The sequence below is a fragment of the Grampus griseus genome (genome assembly GCF_964374135.1).
Source record: "Grampus griseus genome assembly, chromosome: 16".
Lineage (NCBI taxonomy): Eukaryota > Metazoa > Chordata > Mammalia > Artiodactyla > Delphinidae > Grampus > Grampus griseus.
This window is the reverse complement of record NC_139010.1, coordinates 2,397,936-2,420,793: the sequence shown is the minus strand read 5'-3', so window position 1 is coordinate 2,420,793 and position 22,858 is coordinate 2,397,936.

The following is a 22,858-nucleotide window of genomic DNA, read 5'->3' as shown; positions in this document are numbered from 1 at the left end:
ACAGGGAAATAGAAGGAATAAAATAGAAGCATTATGCTAATGGAAAAGCATGAAAAGACTTTCTTCATAAATAATTTTGCATTTAGGTCTGATCTAATTTTTCATCACCTGTACACTGGCTTGTCATCTCCTTTGTGCCAAGGCCTGGTGCTAACTAATAACCGACATTTTAAAAGGAGAATATGGAGGGAGGGTGAAATGGGTAAAATGCCAACTGTATGATGATGGACAGAATCTAAACTTTTGGCAGTGAGCAGGCTGTAGTGTGTACATAAGTCGACATACAGTGTACACGTGAGAGTTATGTAATATTATAAATCAGTGTTAGCACAATAAAAAATAATTTAAAAAACTATAAAGGAAAAGAACTAAATGTCAAGTTGGGAGGAAAACGTGTAAAGCAACAATTAAAACTCATTGTAATGTCCAGTTCAAAGAGTGCAGAGTGCTAAATGCAGAGGCATGAGGAAGAGGTGAGTGCAGGGGAGAAGAGGAGGCCCTGTAGGCACCGGGAGCCTCACTTCTCTCAGACCTGCAACCAGGCGAGACTCAGGAGCAGGGCAGCCGCAGAAAGGGACTTTGTGCTGGGAGCTAAGGTAAGTTTATTACGGCTCGGAGGCTGGATGCCTGGAGTCCCAGGCGGGCGGGCAGCGGCGCTGACGTCACCCGGGAGCCTGTTTCAAGGGAGGTCTTAAACGTTCCAAATGGGAGTTTGGCGGACGTGAGGCGACCTTTCTAAGGAAGGGAAGGGCTGAGGAAAAAGCGTGGAACACCGAGGCCGAAGAGCCCGCCACCGCGTGGAAAAGTCGGCCCCGCAGAGAACAGGAGGAGGCGAGAGGCCGAGGCCGAAGGCTTCCACCACGCCGGCGTCGTGCAGCGGAGCCAGGGAACCAGCCTGCACTGGCGACCAGACCCGGTTCCGGTGACCCGGCCCTCCCTGCGCCAGCGTGGGGACGGGGCGGAAACCGGCGTGAAGAAAGGCGCGGGGAGGCCTGAGATGCCCCTCCGTGAGGGCCGGGAACAGGGGCGGGTCACGGTGACAGGCCGGCCTCAGGGCTGTTACTCGACAGCCTGGCTCCGAGCATCAGTGAGGCGGCACGGGATCGGCGACCCTCAGGTTCCTGCAGAACCGCCTCTGCCGTGCCCTCCAAGAAAAGCAGCTGGGGGTCTTTACCCCTTAACCGGCTTCATTTCTTCTCAGTGCCTATCACCGCCTGACTGACGTCATGCAGTTGAAGTGGGGGCGGGGCAGGCGCGAGCTGTAGCCATTGGCCGGTGCTGCGGGCCCCATCCCTCCCACTTCTGTATAGAAGGAGCCCCAGCCGGGACTGAGGGGAAATGGCTTTCTGAGGTGCTGATCGGCCATCTTCTCGGTGGGATAGCTTTCCGATTAAAGTCGTTATTCCTTCTTCCAGCAACTCGTCTCGGGGCGTATTGGCCCTTCATGCGGGAGCAGAAGGAGCTTGGGCTCGGTAACGTCCTGTTCCTCTGGTCTGTGCATCTGCTTTTTTGGCCAGTCCTACACTGTTTTGGTGACCGTTGCTTGGCAATACTGTCTGAAGTAAGAGTGTGAGATGCCTCCAGCCTGTTCTTCTTTGTGAGGATCACTTTGGCTATTTGGGGTCCTTTGTGTTTCCACACAAGTATTAAGAGCATTTGCTCTATCTCTGTGAAAAATACCATAGGAAGTTAGGCAGAGATTGCATTCACAGTGTACATTGCTTTGGGAAGAATAGACATTTTAAAAATACGAGTTCTTCCATTCCATGAGCATGGGATATCTTTCCATTTATTTGTGTCTTCTTCATTTTCTTCATCAACGTCTGGAAGTGTTCAGTGTGCAGGTCTTTCAACTCCTTGGTTAAATGTATTCCTTGGTAGTTTGTTCTTTTTGATGCTGTTGTCAATTGGATTGTTTATGTTCTGTTTCTGATGGTTTGGTTTTTGTGTTTAGAAGAGAAATTGATTTTTGTGTATTGATTTTGTAACTTTACGGAATTCATGTATTAGACTAATGGTGTTTTGATGGAATGATGTAGAAAATTGGGACTCCTCGAAAATCCCACTGTTTCTATCACATCCAGGTCATCAATAACATGGAAGACATAGTGGCTCCTACTAGCATCTAACAGAGTGCCTTTCAATTCCTTGTGGGCTCATACAGGGGTGATTAGGTTCACGACTTTGTGTGAAGTGGATCTGGGTAACAAGGCTTGGCTTCTATAAGGAAGTGTAACATTTTCTCTGCTTTTCTGGTGTGGGATTGACACGGTGTTTTGGAAGGTGAGTTACTATCCAATAATTTCAAACATACAGAAAACTTGCAATAGCAAAACAAAGTCCTGTATATCTGCCTGCTCAGATTTCCCAGCTGTCCTTGCTTTCCTGCACTTGCCACTTCACACAGAATACGCCAGTGCATTTTACCCAAAACAGGGCCACTCTTCTAGGGAACCAGCATGTAACCTCCAAATGAGGAAATTATGATGGTTTCCATGTTACAGTCCAATCCACAGGCCCACTTCAAATTTCACCAGCTGCTCCAGCTCTAGGGAAATATCTTTTCCCATTCTGATCCAGTTTTATTTTCCTGGAACTATGACTGATACTTTCCTTCATTTTCACAACCTTGATGGATTTAAAGCACACAAGATGAGTATGATCTGCACGACCTTTTCTGTATTGTAACGTGTATCAGTACTTCATTCATTGTGTGCATGTATGTGTGTGTGATTATACAGATCATTTACCATTTAAGCCTTTTTAAGTACACCATTCTATAGTATTAACCACACTCACATTGTTGTACAAATATCTTACCCATCCATATTCAGAACTTTTCTATTTTCACCAGTGAATCTGTGTACCCATTAAAGACGAATTCTCCTCAGTCCCTGGCAAAAATATTCTACTTTCTGCCTTTGAATTTGACTTCTACGGGTACTTCATATAGGTGGAATCATGTCATTTTGTTCTGTTTGTGACAGGATTTTTCACTTATTATAATGACTTCAAGGTTCATGTATGTGGTAGCACGTGTCAGAATGTCCTTCATTTTTCAGCCTGAATTCCATTCATCTGTGTGTATACAACCACATTTAGTTTATCCACTCATCCATCAATGGACAGTTGGGTTGCTTGCACCTTTTGCTATTGAGGTGAATGCTGATCTGAAGAAGGGTATACCCATATCTGTTCCAGTCCCTGCTTTCAATGTTTTAGGTGTATACACTGATGTGGAATTGGTGGATCATAGGTGAATTCTATGTTGAAGTTTTTGAGGAACAGGAACACTGTTTTCCATAGAGGCTGCACCATTTCACTTGATTCCTTTTATGGCAGAATAATAGGGCAATTTATGGATCAACCCTATGTTGTTTATCCATTTACCCATCGGTGGGCATTTGCACCATTTCTACCTTTTGTCTCTTGTGAACAGCACAGCTATCTATACATGTACACGTTTTCAATTCTTTGGGGTATATATCTAGGAGTGGAGTTGTTGAGCTGTATTGTAACTGTATATTCACATCATAAACATAGGTTGTATCCTTTTCAGTTTCCACAAGTAGTGTTTAAAGTTTCCAGCTTCTCTGCATTGTTGTCAACATTTGTTATTTTTGTACTTATTTTTTTAATTAATTAATTTTATTTTTGGCTCCATTGGATCTTCGATGCTGCACGCAGGCCCTCTCCAGTTGTGGCGAGCGGGGGCCACTCTTCATGCAGTGCGCGAGCCTCTCACTGCGGTGGTTTCTCTTGTTGCAGAGCACAGGCTCCAGGCACGCGGGCTTCAGTAGTTGTGGCATGCGGGCATCAGCTGTTGTGGCTCACAGGCTCTAGAGCGCAGGCTCAGTAGTTGTGGTGAACGGGCTTAATTGCTCTGCGGCATGTGGGGTCTTCCCAGACCAGGAATCGACCCCGTGTCCCCTGCATTGGCAGGTGGATGCTTAACCACTGTGCCACCAGGGAAGTCCCAACATTTGTCATTTTTATTTTTTTGCAGTACGCAGGCCTCTCACTGTTGTGGCCTCTCCCATTGCGGAGCACAGGCTCCGGACGCGCAGGCTCAGCGGCTATGGCTCACAGGCCTAGCCGCTCCGCGGCATGTGGGATCTTCCCGGACCGGGGCATGAACCCGTGTCCCCTGCATCGGCAGGCGGACTCTCAACCACTGCACCACCAGGGAAGCCCACATTTGTTATTTTTAAATTTTCTTGATAATAACCATTTTAGAGTGTGTGAGGAGTTATTGCATTGTGGTATTAATTTGCATTTCCCTCCTATTTTGTCAACTGCTTGGTGACCATTTGCATGTCTTGTGTGGGGAAGAGATGATTTGAGTCCTTTGTCCATATCTAAAATTGGGTTGTCAGTCTGTGTTGATGAGTGGTAAAAGTTCTTGATATATACTAAATAAAGACTCATCAGATATATAATGTGGAAGTATTTTCTTCCATTCCGTGGGCTGTCTTTTCACTTTCTGTATTGCATCTTTTGATGCACAAAGATTTTTAATTTTGAGGAAATCCAATTTTGTTTTTTTCATTTTGTTGCTTGTGCCTTGCTGTCAGATCTAAGGAACCACTGCTAAATCCAAGGTTAGGAAGGTTTATCCCCATGTTTTATTGGAGAGTTTATACAGTCGTGCCTCAGTGTCTGTAGGGGACTGGTTCCAGGACACCACGCAGATACCAAAATTCACAGATGCTCAAGTCTCTTATAATAAATGGTTTGGTATTTGCAAATAACCTAGGCACATCTTCCTGTATACTTTAAATCATCTCTAGGTTACTTATAATAACTAATATAATATAAAGGCTGTATAAATGTTGTAAATACAATATAAATGCTATGTAAATAGTTGCTGGTTTGTGGCAAATTCAAGTTTTTCTTTTTGAAACACTTTCAAATATTTTTTTCTTATATTTTTGATCTGGAGTTGGTTGAATCCGTGGATGTGGAACCCGTGGATACAAGGGGCTGACTGAAATTTTACTTTTTACATTTAAGCCTTTTATGTATTTTGAGATACTTTTTAGTATGTGGCATGAGGTAAGGGTCAAGTTTCATTCTGCTGCATGTGGATAGCCAATTGCCTAGCAGCACCATTTGTTGAAAACACCATTTCCTCCCAATTTGGTGCTGTGGACTGTTGTGTAAAGTCAGTTCATCATAGATGGATGGTGTATTTCTTGGATCTCCATTCAATTCCATCTGTCTATATGTTTTTATTTGTTGTTGTTGATGTTTTGGCCATGCCATGCAGCTTGTAGGATCTTAGTTCCCGGACCAGGGATTGAACCCGTGCCCTTGCAGTAGAAGCACGGAGTCTTAACCACTGGACTGCCAGGGAAGTCCACATCCATCTATATGTATATCTTCATGCCAGCATCACAGTGTGTTCCCACACAGTGGGGGAGTGTGCACCTCCAACTTTTATTTCCTTTGCAAAAATTGTCTTGGCTCTTTGGGGTCTCTTGAAATCCCATATTTTGAGGTGTCCTATTCTGCTCCCCTTTACATGGGTATACCCCGATTTGCTTATGCATTCATCTGAAGACAATAAGGTTTAGACATTATAAGTCTAAATGATTCCTTTAAGGTTTAGACATTATAAGTAGAGTTCCGTGCATAATAGCGTCCTTGTTTCTGTTTGCATATAGATTAGTAGTGCCATTGTGTGAAAACTGGAGGCATGATGGGTGGATCTTAAGGTGTGAAAATTGTTTGGCTTGGAAAATACTGCCAAACTGTATCTCAAGAGGCCGTGTGTGCGTTCCATCAGCAATGGAGAGTTGCTGTTGTTCCTCACCCTCCAGTGATCTCTATCGTCAATGTGTGAGGAGCTAGGCAGTTCTAACTGGGGTGTAGATCTGTCTTGTTGTTTTACTTTGTGATTCCCTGAGGGTATACGGTGCTGATCCAATTTTTGTCCACTTATTATCTGTATATCTTCTCTGACCAGGTGTCTTTTTCGACCTTTACCCAGTTTTTTATGCAGCTGTTTGTTTTATAGTTCTTTGTGTAATGTGAGTACAAATTCTTTATCAGATATGTGTTTTGTAAATATTTCTCTCTCAGTTTTTTTGCTTGTCTTTTAGTTTTCTGAATAAGATACTTAACCGAGTAGAAATTTTTTAATTTTATAAAGTACATGTTACTAATTTTTTCTTTTTGTGTGTGGGCTGTGCGTGTTGTGTGTTAAAAGTCAAAGCTCATGATCTATGTGACCAAACCCATGGCCATGTAGGTTTTCTTCTATTTTTTTTATACTGTTCGTAGTTTTCTATTTTGAATTTGCCTGTGGACAATGTTGAATGACTTTTGGTGTAAGTTGTAAAGTTTGCGTCTACATTCAGTTCATTGCATATGGTTTCTAATTGTTCTATATCTATTTTTCTAGAAGTCTGGGGATCTTTGCCTGCATCTGTTTGGACTTCCAAAATGTAGTTGTTTCAGCAGGATGGCCAGCAGGGATCTAGGCCTCCACTGAACTGTGGGCAGGTGCAGCCTGCATATCACAGTTAGCAGCCAGAGGTTGACAAGCTTACCACTCTTTCCACAGCAGTGCCTGTCTGTTCTGCCCGAAGTCTTGGCTCTGTGCACAGCTGACAGGAGCCTGGTCTCCTCAGGACCTACTGGGGGTTTGGCCTTGGGACAACTTGGGGCTACGTTCACATTGAGAGGAGCTCATTTTCCTCAGGACCAGCTGGGAAGGGCCACCATGGGAAGAAAAGATGAGGAAAAAGTGGGGAGAAGTATCTTGTGTGTGGCTGACTGCTGGGAGGGGGTCTGTCTTCAGCAGAAAATTGTGGGTTTTAGTGAGTTTTGTGTGCAGTGTTGATGGTGTCCAGTGTCCTTCTTTGGCTTGTGGTGTTCTGTTTTCCAGGTGATTTATTGAAGGGACTGTCCTTTCCCTGGTGTATGTCCTTTGCAACTTTGTCATCAGCTAACTCACCACATACGTGTGGGTTTATTCCTGCATTCTGTCTTCTATTCCTCTGGCTCATGTGCCTCTTTTGTGCCATTTCAACATGGTTTGCTTATGTAGCTTTGTAATATGGTTTAAGACATGCAATGAGTTTCCTCCAGCTGCTGTTCTCCTTGCTCAGGATTCCCTTGGCTGTTTGGGGTCCTACATGGTTCCATACAAATGTCAAGATTGTTTGTTCAGTTTCTGTGAAAAATGCTATTGGGAGGGAGAGGACTGAGGTTCGTGGCGTGAACACAGCCTGCGGGGTTAGTCCACCATGGCTGGCTGGGAGGGAGTCTGGGGAAATGTCTGGACCTGCCGAAGAGGCAAGAGACTTTTTCTTCCCTCTTTGTTTCCTGGTGCATGAGGAGAGGGGATTAAGAGCACTGCTTAAAGGAGCTCCAGAGACGGGCGTGAGCTGCGGCTAAAAGTGCGAACCACAGAGATGGTCATGAGATGATAAGGCTGCTGCTGCCACCACCAAGAAGCCTGTATGCGAGCACAGATCACTATCCACACCCCCCTTCCAGGGACCCTATGCAGCCCACCACTGCCAGGGTCCCGGGATCCAGGGACAACTTCCCCAGGAGAATGCATGGCACACCTCAGGCTGGTGCAATGTCACGCCAACCTCTACTGCTGCAGGCTTGCCCCGCACTCCATGCCCCTCCCTCCCGCTGGCCTGAGTGAGCCAGAGTCCCCGAAGCAGCTGCTCCTTTAACCACGTCCTGTCTGAGCAAAGAACAGACGCCCTCTGTTGACCTACACGCAGAGGTGGGGCCAAATCCAAAGCTGAGCCCCTGGGAGCTGTGAGAACAAAGAAGAGAAAGGGATATCTCTCCCAGAAGCCTCAGGAGCAGCGGATTAAAGCTCCACAATCAACCTGATGTAGCCTGCATCTGTGGAATACATGAATAGACAACGAATCATCCCAAATTGAGAAGGTGGACTTTGAGAACAAGATTTATGATTTTTTATTATTTTTGTGAGTGTGTATGTGTATGCTTCTGTGTGAGATTTTTTATGTATAGCTTTGCTTCCACCATTGGTCCTAGGGTTCTATCTGTCCTTTTTAAAAAAAAATTTTTTTTCTTAATAATTATTTTTATCTTAATAACTTTATTGTATTTTATCTTACTTTATTTTATTTTACTTTATCTTCTTTCTTTTTTCCTTCCTTCCCTCCTTCCTTCCTTCCTCCCTCCCTCCCTCCTTTCTTTCTTTCTTTCTTTCTACTTCTACTAATTCTTTCTTTCTAATTTTTCTCCATTTATTCTGAGCCGTGTGAATGAAAGGCTCTTGGTGTTGCAGGCAGGAGTCAGTGCTGTGCCTCTGAGGTGGGAGAGCCAAATTCAGGAAACTGGTTCACAAGAGACCTACCAGCTCCACATAATATCAAATGACGAAAATCTACCAGAGATCTCCATCTCAACACCGGCACTCAGCTTTACTCAACGACCAGCAAGCTACAGTGCTGGACACCCTGTGCCAAACAACTAGCAAGACAGGAACAACCCATCCCATTAGCAGAGAGGCTGCCTAAAATCATAATAAGTCCACAGACACCCCAAAACACACCACCAGATGTGGACCTGCCCACCAGAAAGAAAAGATCCAGCCTCATCCACCAGAACACAGGCACTAGTCCCCTCCATGAGGAAGCCTACGCAACCCACTGAACCAACCTTAGCCACTGGGGACAGACACCAAAAAAAAAAACGGGAACTATGAACATGCTGCCTGCAAAAAGGAGACCCCAAACACAGTAAGATAAGCAAAATGAGAAGACAGAAAAACACACCACAGATGAAGGAGCAAGATAGAAACCCACCAGACCTAATAAATGAAGAGGAAATAGGCAGTCTACCTGAAAAATAATTCAGAATAATGATAGTAAAGATGGCCCAAAATCTTGGAAATAGAATAGACAAAATGCAAGAAACATTTAACAAGGACCTAGAAGAAATAAAGGTGAAACAAACAATAATGAACAATGCAATAAATGAAATGAAAAATACTCTAGATGGGATCAATAGCAGAATAACTGAGGCAGAAGAACGGATAAGTGACCTGGAAGATAAAATAGTGGAAATAACTACTGCAGAGAATAAAGAAAAACGAATGAAAGGAACTGAGGAGAGTCTCAGAGACCTCTGGAACAACATTAAATGCACCAACGTTCGAATTATAGGAGTTCCAGAAGAAGAAGAAAAAAGAAAGGGACTGAGAAAATATTTGAAGTTGAAAACTTCCCTAATATGGGAAAGGAAATAGTTAATCAAGTCCAGGAAGCACAGAGAGTCCCATACAGGATAAATCCAAGGAGAAATACGCCAAGACACATATTAATCAAACTGTCAAAAATTAAAAACAAAGAAAGCATATTAAAAACAACAAGGGAAAAACAACAAATAACACACAATGGAATCCCCGTAAGGTTAACAGCTGATCTTTCAGCAGAAACTCTGCAAACCAGAAGAGAGTGGCAGGACATATTGAAAGTGATGAAGGATAAAAACCTGCAACCAAGATTACTCTACCCAGCAAGGATCTCATTCAGATTTCATGGAGAAATTAAAACCTTTACAGACAAGCAAAAGCTGAGCGAGTTCAGCACCACCAAACCAGCTTTACAACAAATGCTAAAGGAACTTCTCTAGGCAAGAAACACAAGAGAAGGGAAAGACCTACAAAAACGAACCCAAAACAGTTTAGAAAATGGGAATAGGAACATACATATCAATAATTACCTTAAATGTAAATGGACTAAATGCTCCCACCAAAAGACACAGATTGGCTGAATGGATACAAAAACAAGATCCATATATATGTTGTCTACAAGAGACCCACTTCAGACCTAGAGACACACACAGACTGAAAGTAAGGGGATGGAAAAAGATATTCCATGCAAATGGAAACAAAAAGAAAGCTAGAGTAGCAATTCTCATATCAGCAAAATAGACTTTAAAATAAAGACTATTAAAAGAGACAAAGAAGGAAACTACATAATGATAAAGGGATCAATCCAAGAAAAAGATATAACAATTGTAAATATTTATGAACCCAACATAGGAGCACCTCGATACATAAGGCAAATACTAACAGCCATAAAAGGGTAAATCGACAGTAACAGATTCATAGTAGGGGACTTTAACACCCCACTTTCACCAATGGACAGATCATCCAAAATGAAAATAAATAAGGAAACACAAGCTTTAAATTATACATTAAACAAGATGGACTTAATTGATATTCATAGGACGCTCCATGCAAAAACAACAGAATACACATTTTTCTCAAGTGCTCATGGAACAATCTCCAGGATAGATCATATCTTGGGTCAAAATTCAAGCCTTGGTAAAATTAATAAAAGTGAAATTGTATCAAGTATCTTTTCCGACCACAATGCTCTGAGACTAGATATCAATTACATGAAAAGATCTGTAAAAAATACAAACACATGGAGGCTAAACAATACACTACTTAATAACTAAGTGATCACTGAAGAAATCAAAGAGGAGATTAAAAAAAAAGAGGAGATAAAGAAATACCTAGAAACAAATGACAATGGAGATACGATGACCCAACACCTATGAGATGCAGCAAAAGCAGTTCTAAGAGGGAAGTTTATAGCAATACAAGCCCACCTTAAGAAACAGGAAACATCTTGAATAAACAACCTAACCTCGTACCTAAAGCAATTAGAGAAGAAGAACAAAAAAAAACCCTCAAACTTAACAAAAGGAAAGAAATCATAAAAATCAGATCAGAAATAAATGAAAAAGAAATGAAAACGATAGCAAAGATCAATAAAATTAAAAGCTGGTTCTTTAAGAAGATAAACAAAATAGATAAACCATTAGCCAGACTCATCAAGAAAAAAAGGGAGAAGACTCAAATCAATAGAATTAGAAATGAAAAAGGAGAAGTAACAACTGACACTGCAGAAATACAAAAGATCATGAGAGATTACTACAAGCAACCCTATGCCAATAAATTGGACATCCTGGAAGAAATGGACAAATTCTTAGAAATACACAACCTGCCAAGACTGAATAAGGAAGAAATAGAAAATATGAACAGACCAATCACAAGCACTGAAATTGAAACTGTGATTAAAAATCTTCCAACAAACAAAAGCCCAGGACCAGAAGGCTTCACAGGCGAATTCTATCAAACATTTAGAGAAGAGCTAACACCTATCCTTCTCAAACTCTTCCAAAATATAGCAGAAGGAAGAACACTCTCAAATTCCTTCTACAAGGCCACCATCACCTTGATACCAAAACCAGACAAGGATGTCACAAAGAAAGACAATACAGGACAATAACACTGATGAGCACAATGCAAAAATCCTGAAAAAAATACTAGCAAATAGAATCCAACAGCACATTAAAAGGATCATACACCATGATCAAGTGGGGTTTGTTCCAGGAATGCAAGGATTCTTCAATATATGCAAATCAATCAACGTGATAAACCATATTAACAAATTGAAGGAGAAAAACCATATGATCATCTCAATAGATGCAGAGAAAGCTTTTGACAAAATTCAACACCCATTTATGATAAAAACCCTGCAGAAAGTAGGCATAGAGCAAACTTTCCTCAACATAGTAAGGGCCATAAATGACAAACCCACAGCGAACATCATCCTCAATGGTGAAAAAGTGAAAGCATTTCCACTAAGATCAGCAACAAAACAAGGTTGCCCACTCTCACCACTCTTATTCAACATAGTTTTGGAAGTTTTAGCCACAGCAATCAGAGAAGAAAAGGAAATAAAAGGAATCCAATTTGGAAAAGAAGAAGTAAAGCTGTCACTGTTTGCAGATGATATGATACTATACATAGAGAATCCTAAACATGCTACCAGAAAACTACTAGAGCTAATCAATTGAATTTGGTAAAGTTGCAGGATACAAAATTAATGCACAGAAATCTCTGGCATTCCTATACACTAATGATGAAAAATCTGAAAGTGAAATCAAGAAAACACTCCCATTTACCATTGCAACAAAAAGAATAAAATATCTAGGAATAAACCTACCTAAGGAGACAAAAGACCTGTATGCAGAAAACTATAAGACACTGATGAAAGAAATTAAAGATGATACAAATAGATGGAGAGATATACCATGTTCTTGGATTGGAAGCATCAACATTGTGAAAATGACTCTACTACCCAAAGCAATCTACATATTCAATGCAATCCCTATCAAACTACCACTGACATTTTTCACAGAACTAGACCAAAAAATTTCACAATTTGTATGGAAACACAAAAGACCCCGAATAGCCAAAGCAATCTTGAGAACAATAAACGGAGCTGGATGAATCAGGCTCCCTGACTTCAGACTATACTACAAAGCTACAGTAATCAAGACAGTATGGTACTGGCACAAAAACAGAAAGATAGATCAATGGAACAGAATAGAAAGCCCAGAGATAAACCCAGACACATATGGAGGAGGCAGGAATGTACAGTGGAGAAAGGACAGCCTCTTCAATAAGTGGTGCTGGGAAAATTGGACAGGTACATGTAGAAGTATGAGATTAGATCACTCCCTAACACCATACACAAAAATAAGCTCAAAATGGATTAAAGACCTAAATGTAAGGCCAGAAACTATCAAACTCTTAGAAGAAAACAGGCAGAACACTCTGTGACATAAATCACAGCAAGATCCTTTTTGACCCACCTCCTAGAGAAATGGAAATAAAAACAAAAATAAACAAATGGACCCAATGAAACTTAAAAGCTTTTGCAGAGCAATGGAAACCATAAACAAGACCAAAAGACAACGCTCAGAATGGGAGAAAATATTTGCAAATGAAGCAAATGACAAAGGATTAATTTCTAAAATTTACAAGCAGCTCATGCAGCTCAATAGCAAAAAAACAAACAACCCAATCCAAAAATGGGCAGAAGACCTAAACTGACATTTCTCCAAAGAAGATATACAGACTGCCAACAAACACATGAAAGAATGCTCAACATCATTAATCATTAGAGAAATCAAAACTACAATGAGATATCATCTCACACCAGTCAGAATGGCCATCATCATAAAATCTAGAAACAATAAATGCTGGAGAGGGTGTGGAGAAAAGGGAACATTCTTGCACTGCTGGTAGAAATGTGAATTGGTACAGCCACTATGGAGAAAAGTATGGAGGTTATTTTAAAAAGTACAAGTAGAACTACCATATGACCTAGGAATCCCACTACTGGGCATATACCCTGAGAAAACCATAATTCAAAAAGAGTCATGCACCAAAATATTCATTGCAGCTCTATTTACAATAGCCTGGAGATGGAAACAACCTACGTGCCCATCATCGGATGAATGGATAAAGAAGATGTGGCATATATATACAATGGAATATTACTTATCCATAAAAAGAAACGAAATTGAGCTATTTGTAATGAGGTTGATAGACCTAGAGTCTGTCATACAGAGTGAAATACGTCAGAAAGAGAAAGACAAATGCCGTATGCTAACACATATATTATGGAATTTAAGGGAAAAAATGTCATGAAGAACCTAGGAGTAAGACAGGAATAAAGACACAGACCTACTAGAGAACAGACTTGAGGATATGGGGAGAGGGAAGGTGAGCTGTGACAAAGCGAGAGAGAGGCATGGACATATATACACTACCAAACATAAGGTAGATAGCTAGTGGGAAGCAGCCGCATAGCACAGGGAGACCAGATCAGTGCTTTGTGACCGCCTGGAGGGGTGGGATATGGAGGGTGGGAGGGAAGGAGATGCAAGAGGGAAGAGACATGGGAACATATGTATATGTATAACTGATTCACTTTGTTATAAAGCAGAAACTAACATACCATTGTAAAGAAATTATATCCCAATAAAGATGTTTAAAAAAAAAAGTTCTAAGAGGGAAGTTTATAGCAATACAATCCTACCTTAAGGAACAGGAAGCATCTCGAATAAACAACCTAACCATGCACATAAAGCAATTAGAGAAAGAAGAACAAAAATACGCCGAAGTTAGCAGAATGAAAGAAATCATAAAAATCAGATCAGAAATAAATGAAAAAGAAATGAAGAAAATGATAGCAAAGATAAATAAAACTAAAAGCTGTTTCTTTGAGAAGATAAACAAAGTTGATAAACCATTCGCCAGACCCATCAAGAACAAAAGGGAGAAGACTCAAATCAATAGAACTAGAAATGAAAAAGGAAAAGTAACAACTGACACTACAGATATACAAAAGATCATGAGAGATTACTTCAAGCACCTCTATGCCAATAAAATGCACAAACTGGAAGAAATGGACAAATTCTTAGAAATGCACAACCTGCCACTACTGAATCAGGAAGAAATAGAAAATATGAATAGACCAATCACAAGCACTGAAATTGAAATTGTGATTAAAAATCTTCCAACAAATAAAAGCCGAGGACCAGATGGCTTCACAGGCAAATTCTGTCAAACCTTTAGAGAAGAGCTAACACCTGTCGTTCTCAAACTCTTCCAAGATATAGCAGAGGGAGGAACACTCCTAAACTCATTCTACAAGGCCACCATCACCTTGATATCAAAACAAGAAAAGGATGTCACAAAGAAAGAAAACTACAGGCCAATATCACTGATGAACATAGATGCAAAAATCTCAACAAAATACTAGCAAACAGAGTCCAACAGCACATTAAAAGGATCATACACCATGATCAAGTGGGATTTATTCCAGGAATGCAAGGATTCTTCAATATACGCAAATCAATCAATGTGATAAACCATATTAACAAATTGAATGAGAAAAAACATGATCATCTCAATAGATGTAGGGAAAGCTTTTGATGAAATTCAACACCGATTTATGATAAAAACCCTGCAGAAAGTAGGCATAGAACGAACTTTTCTCAACATAATAAAGGCCATATATGAAAAACCACAGCCAACATCATCCTCAATGGTGAAAAGTGAAAGCATTTCCACTAAGTTCAGAAATAAGACAAGGTTGCCCAACCTCACTACTCTTATTCAACATAGTTTTGGAAGTTTTAGCCACAGCAATCAGAGAAGAAAAGGAAATAAAAGGAATCCAATTCGGAAAAGAAGAAATAAAGCTGTCACTGTTTTCAGATGACATGACACTGTACATAGAGAATCCTAAAAATGCTACCAAAAAAAACTACTAGAGCTAATCCATTGAATTTTGTACAGTTGCAGGATACAAAATTAATGCACAGAAATCTCTGGCATTCCTATACACTAATGATGAAAAATCTGAAAGTGAAATCAAGAAAACACTCCCATTTACCATTGCAACAAAAAGAATAAAATATCTAGGAATAAACCTACCTAAGGAGACAAAAGACCTGTATGCAGAAAACTATAAGACACTGATGAAAGAAATTAAAGATGATACAAATAGATGGTGAGATATACCATGTTCTTGGATTAGAAGAATCAACATTGTGAAAATGACTCTACTACCCAAAGCAATCTACATACTCAATGCAATCCCTATCAAACTACCACTGGCATTTTTCACAGAACTAGAACAAAAAATTTCACAATTTGTATGGAAACACAAAAGACCCCGAATAGCCAAAGCAATCTTGAGAACAATAAACGGAGCTGGATGAATCAGGCTCCCTGACTTCAGACTATACTACAAAGCTACAGTAATCAAGACAGTATGGTACTGGCACAAAAACAGAAAGATAGCTCAATGGAACATAATAGAAAGCCCAGAGATAAACCCAGGCACATATGGTCACCTTGTCTTTGATAAAGGAGGCAGGAATGTACAGTGGAGAAAGGACAGCCTCTTCAATAAGTGGTGCTGAGAAAACTGGACAGGTACATGTAAAAGTATGAGATTAGATCACTCCCTAACACCATACACAAAAATAAGCTCAAAATTTATTAAAGACGTAAATGTAAGTCCAGAAACTATCAAACTCTTAGAGGAAAATGTAGGCAGAACACTCTATGACATAAATCACAGCAGGATCCTTTTTGACCCACCTCCTAGAGAAATGGAAATAAAAACAAAAATAAACAAATGGGACCTAGTGAAACTTCAAAGCTTTTGCACAGCAATGGAAACCATAAACAAGACCAAAAGACAACGCTCAGAATGGGAGAAAGTATTTGCCAATGAAGGAACTGACAAAGGATTAATCTCCAAAATTTATAAGCAGCTCATGCAGAGAAAGAGAAACAAACAAAGAAACAAAGAAATAACAAAGAAACAAACAACCCAATCCAAAAATGGGCAGAAGACTTAAACTGACATTTCTCCAAAGAAGATATACAGACTGCCAACAAACACATGAAAGAATGCTCAACATCATTAATCATTAGAGAAATGCAAATCAAAACTACAATGAGATATCATCTCACACCAGTCAGTATGGCCTTCATCAAAAAATCTAGAAACAATAAATGCTGGAGAGGGTGTGGAGAAAAGGAAATACTCTTGCACTGCTGGTGGGAATGTGAATTGGTACAGCCACTAAGGAGTACACTATGGAGGTTCCTTAAAAAACTACAAATGGAACTACCATATGACCCAGCAATCCCACTACTGGGCATATACCCTGAGAAAATCATAATTCAAAAGAGTCATGTACCAAAATGTTCATTGCAGCTCTATTTACAATAACCTGGAGATGAAAACAACCTAAGTGTCCATCATCAGACGAATGGATAAAGAAGATGTGGCACATATATACAATGGAATATTACTCAGCCATAAAAAGAAACGAAATTGAGCTATTTGTAATGAGATGGATGGACCTAGAGTCTGTCATACAGAGTGAAGTACGTCAGAAAGAGAAAGCCAAATACCGTATGCTAACGCAAATATATGGAATCTAAGAAAAAAAATGTCATGAAGAACCTAGGGATAAGACAGGAATAGACACAGACCTACTAGAGAATGGACTTGAGGATATGGGGAGGGGGAAGGGTGAGCTGTGACAAAGCGAGAGAGAGGCATGGACATATATACACTACCAAACGTAATGTAGATAGCTAGTGGGAAGCAGCCGCATAGCACAGGGAGATGAGCTTGGTGCTTTGTGATGGCCTGGAGGGTTGGGATATTGAGGGTGGGAGGGTGGGAGACGCAAGAGGGAAGAGATGCGAGAACATATGTATATGTACAACTGATTCACTTTGTTATAAAGCAGAAACTAACACAACATTGTAAAGCAATTATACTCCAATAAAGATGTAAAAGAAAAAATGCCATTGGAATTTTAGTTGTAATTGCATTGAATGCATGTACTGTTTTTGGGTAGAATGAATATTTCGTCACTACCACTTCTTTGCATCCATAAGCACAGAATCTCTTTCCATTTATCCGAGTCTTCAATTTCCTCATCAATGTCTCAACGATTTCAGTGTGCAGATATTTAACATCTTTGGATACATTTATTCCTAGGTGTTTTGTTCTTTTGATATTATTGTAAATGGGATTGTCTTCTTAACTTCTCTCTCTGATGGCTCATTTGTGTATAGGAACACGACTGAAGTTTGTGTGTTGATTTTGTATCCTACAGCTTTACTGAATTAATTTATTAGTTCTAAGAGCTTTTTGGTGCTTTGATGTGGAAAACAGGAACTAGAAATCCCGCTATTTCTACCACATCCAGGTCACCCATAACACCAAAGACATGGCTCCTAATAGAATCTTCCCACAGTTTCCCTTAAAAACAGGTGAAACCCTACAAGAGTGACTTGCATCATCACTTTGGGTGAGCAGGTTCTGGGTAAGGCTTGGCCTCTGTAACCAAGTTTGATGTCTTCTCGACTTTTCTGTTCTTGTGTTGACATGGTTGTTTTGAGAAGTAATTTATTTTCCAGTCATTTCAAACGTACAGGAAATTTTCAATAGCGGTACTCAAAGTACTCACATATGCCCCTTCACACAAAATACTCCAGTGTGTTTTACCCCAAACAAGGACACTCTCCCAGGGAACCAGCACATAATACCCAAATGAGGATCGCTACATTTTTTTAATAATAATCCAATCTATATGTCCACTTCAACTTTCACCAGCTGCCCCAACTCTATGGAAGTGTCTTTTTTCATTCTTAGTTGTCCTTCTTTTTCTTTCTTTCTTTCTTTCTTTCTTTCTTTCTTTCTTTCTTTCTTTCTTTCTTTCTTTCTTTCTTTCTTTCTTTCTTTCTTTCTTTCTTTCTCTCTTTCTTTTTTCTGGAACTCTGACTGAGACTCTCCCTCATATTCAAAATCTTGATGGATTTAAAGCACAAGATAAGCATGTGATCTCGGTGGCATTTCCTGTGTGGCTTCTTTCACTTAGGACATTGTCAGTGTTCATCAATGTTGTAGCATGAATTAATCCTTCAGTTTTTTCATTGTTTTTAAAAACACATAATGTAACACTTACCAGTCAAACCGTGGCTTTAACTACACCTGCACTGTTATCAAAATATCCTCCCTATCCCTCTCCCGGATTTTTTCATTTTCCCAAGTGAAACTGTATCCATTAACCACTGAGTCCCCACAGCTCCTCACAACCACATTCTTTCTGTCTATGCATTTGACACACTTGGATACGATATGTAAGTGGACTCATTGAATTTGTTCTTCTCTGACCAAATTATTTCACTTAGTATAGTAAATTCAAGGTTCAACCACATTGTAGCATGTGTCAGAATGCCCTTAGTTACCAAGGTTAAATAATATCTTCTTGTGTATGTACCACATTCTGTTTATCCATGTATCTGTCTGTGGACACTTGGGGGTTTTCCAGCCTTTGTTATTGTTGATGATACTGGTATGAATATGCGTGTACAAATATCTGTTCCAGTTCCTGCTTTCAAATGTTTTGAGTTAATACCCTGAAGTAGAATTTGACAGATCATATGTTATCTCTGTGTTTAACATATTGGGAGCTGTCATACTGTTTTCAACAGTGGCTGCACATTTTACTTTATTGGTGTACATGGCAGACTAATATGGCAGTTCATGTATGTGCTGCATTTTGTTTATATACACACCTGTTGATGGGCCTTTTAACTATTTTGACCTTGTGGCTATTGTGAACAGTGCTGCCGTGAATATTCGTGTACAAGTTTTTGTTTGAACACCTGTTTTCAATCCTTGAGGGTCTAACACCAGGATTGGAGTTGTTGAACCAAATTGTACTGTACATTTATATTTTTGAGGAAATGTCAAAATATTGTCCACATAGGCTACACCACTTTCCATTTCCACAAGCAATGTTTAAAAATTCCATTTGCTCTACATTGTTGCCAATATTCGGTATTTTGAATTTTTCTTTTTTTAATGTTACTAAAGATTTTTAATAACAAAAATACTGGCAAACAAGTTTTCAAATCATATAGAAAGTGTTGAAGCAAACCAGAAGGAAGATTAAAGAATAGAAACTCTATAAAAATCTAGGACAAAAATGCCATCTTCAGAAATCTTTGATACCATTACTGCTGTAAACATTGATACATGCCTACTCAGACTCTTTTAATCTATTACTTAGAAAGCTATTTTATTTATTTTTAAAATATTTATTGGAGTATAATTTCTTTACAATGTGTGTTAGTTTCTGGTTTATAACAAAGTGAATCAGTCATACGTATACATATATCCCCAGATCCCTCCCTCTTGCATCTCCATCCCACTCTCCCTATCCCACCCCTCTAGGTGGTCAAAAAGCACCGAGCTGATCTCCCTGTGCTATGCAGCTGCATCCCACTAGCTATCTATTTTACATTTGGTAGTATATATAAGTCCATGCCACTCTCTCACTTCGTCCCAGTTTACACTTCCCCCTCCCAGTGTCCTCATGTCCATTCTCTATGTCTGCATCTTTATTCCTGTCCTGCCCCTAGGTTCTTCAGAACCTTTTTCTTTTCTTTTTAGATTCCATATATATGTGTTAGCATACGGTATTTGTTTTTCTCTTTCTGACTTACTTCACTCTGTATGACAGTCTGTAGTTACATCTACCTTATTAAAATAACTCAATTTCGTTTCTTTTTATGGCTGAATAATATTCCATTGTATATGTGTGGAATATTATCCATTCATCTGTCAATGGACACTTTGGTTTGTTCCATGTCCTGGTTATTGTAAATAGAGCGGCAATGAACACTGTGGTACATGACTCTTTTTGAATTACGGTTTTCTCAGGGTGTATGGCCAGTAGTGGGATGGCTGGGTCGTATGGTAGTTCTATTTTTAGTTTTTTAAGGAATTGCCTTACTGTTCTCCATAGTTGCTGTATCAATTTACATTCCCACCAACACTGCAAGAGGTTTCCCTTTCCTCCACACCCTCTCCAGCATTTATTGTTTGTAGATTTCTTAATGATGGCCATTCTGACTGGTGTGAGGTGATACTTCATTGTAGTTTTGATTTGCATTTCTCTAATGATTAAGGATGTTGAGTATGTTTTCAAGTGTTTGTTGGTAATCTGTATATCTTCTTTGGAGAAAAGTCTATTTAGGTCTTCTGCTCATTTTTGGATTGGGTAGTTTGTTTTCTGATACTGAGCTGCATGAGATGCTTGTAATTTTTGGAGATTAATCCTTTGTCAGTTTCTTCATTGGCAAATATTTTCTCCCATTCTGAGGGTTGTCTTTTCCTCTTGTTTATGGTTTCCTTTGCTCTGAAAAAGCTTTTAAGTTTCATCAGGTATCATTTGTTTATTTTTGTTTTCATTTCCATTTCTCTAGGAGGTGGGTCACAAAGGATCTTGCTGTGATTTATGTCAGAGTGGTCTTTGTCTGTTTTCCACTAAGAGTTTTATAGTGTCTGGCCTTACATTTAGGCCTTTAATCCATTTTGAGTTTATTTTTGTGTACGGTGATAGGGAGTGTCCTAATTTCATTCTTTTACATGTAGCTGTCAAGTTTTCCGAGCACAACTTATTGAAGGGACTCTCTTTTCTCCATTGTACACTCTCGCCTCCTTTATCAAAAATAAGATGACCATAGGTGCGTGGGTTTATCTCTGGGCTTTCTATCCTGTTCCATTGATCTATATTTCTGTTTTTGTGCCAGTACCATACCGTCTTGGTTACTGTAGGTTTGTAGTAGAGTGTGAAGGCTGGGAGCCTGATTCTTCCAGCTCCGGTTATCTTTCTCAAGATTGCTTTGGCTATTCGGGGTTTTCTGTGTTTCCGTACAAATAGTGAAATTTTTTGTTCTAGTTCTGTGGAAAATGCCATTGGTAGTTTGACAGGTATTGCAGTCTGGACATTGCTTTGAGTTTGTAGATTGCTTTGAGTAGTAGAGTCATTTTCACAATGTTGATTCTTCCAATTCAAAAACATGGTATATCTCTCTATTTGTTTGTATCATCTTTAATTTCTTTCTCAGTGTCATAATTTTCTGCATACGTGTCTTCTGTCTCCTTAGGTAGGTTTATTCCTAGGTATCTTATTATTTTTGCTGCATTGGTAAATGGGAATGTTTCCTTAGTTTCTCTTTCAGATTTTTCATCATTAGTGTATTGGAATGGAAGAGATTTTTGTGCACTAATTTTGTCTCCTGCTACTTTACCAAATTCATTGATTAGCTCTAATAGTTTTCTTGTAGCATCTTTAGGATTCTCTTTGTATAGTATCATGTCATTTGCAAACAATGACAGTTTTACTTCTTCTTTTCCAATTTTGATTCCTTTTATTGCTTTTTCTTCTCTGATTGCTGTGGCTGAAACTTCCAAAACTATGTTGAATAATAGTGGTGAGAGTGGACAACCTTGTCTTGTTTCTGATCTTAGAGGAAATGGTTTCAGTTTTTCACCATTGAGAAAGATGTTGGCTTTGGTTTGTCATATATGGCCTTTATTATGTTGAAGTAAGTTCCCTCTGTGCCTACTTTCTGGAGGGTTTTTATCATAAATGGGTTTTGAATTTTGTTAAAAGCTTTTTCTGTATCTATTGAGATGATCGTATGGTTTTTCTAGTTCAGTTTTTTAATATGGTTTATCACATTGATTCATTTGTGTATATTGAAAATTCCTTGTATTCCTTGGATAAATCCCGCTTGGTCATGGTGCATGATTCTTTTAATGTACTGTTGGATTCTGTTTGCTAGTATTTTGGTGAGGATTTTTGCATCTATGTTCATCAGTGATATTGGCCTGTAGTTTTCTTTGTTTGTGACATCTTTGTCTCGTTTGGTATCAGGGTGATGGTGGCCTCGTAGAATGTGTGTGGGAGTGTTCATCCATCTGCAATATTTTGGAGGAGTTTGAGAAGGATATCTGTTAGTTCTTCTCTAAATGTTTGATAGAATTCGCCTGTGAAGCCATCTGGACCTGGGCTTTTGTTTGCTGGAAGATTTTTAATCACAGTCTCAATTTCTGTGCTTGTGATTGGTTGGTTTCTATTTCTTCCTGGTTCAGTCTTGGAAGGTTTTGCTTTTCTAAGAATTTGTCCATTTCTTCCAGGTTGTCCATTTTATTGGCATAGAGTTTCTTGTAGTAATCCCTCCTTATCCTTTGTATTTCTGCAGTGTCAGTTTTTACTTCTCCTTTTTCATTTCTAATTCTATTGATTTGAGTCCTCTCCCTTGTTTTCTTGATGAGTGTGGCTAATGGTTTATCAATTTTGTTTATTTCACAAAGAATCAGCTTTTAGTTTTATTGATCTTTGCTATTGTTTCCTTCATTTCTTTTTCATGTATTTCTGATCTCATCTTTATGATTTGTTTCCTTCTGCTAACTTTGGGGGTTTTTTTGTTCATCATTTTCTAATTGCTTTCGGTGTAAGTTTAGGTTGTTTATTTGAGGATTTTCTTGTTTCTTTATGTAGGATTGTATTGCTATAAACTTCCCTCTTAGAACTGCTTTTGTTGTATCCCATAGGTTTTGGGTCGTTGTGTTTTCATCATCACTTGTTT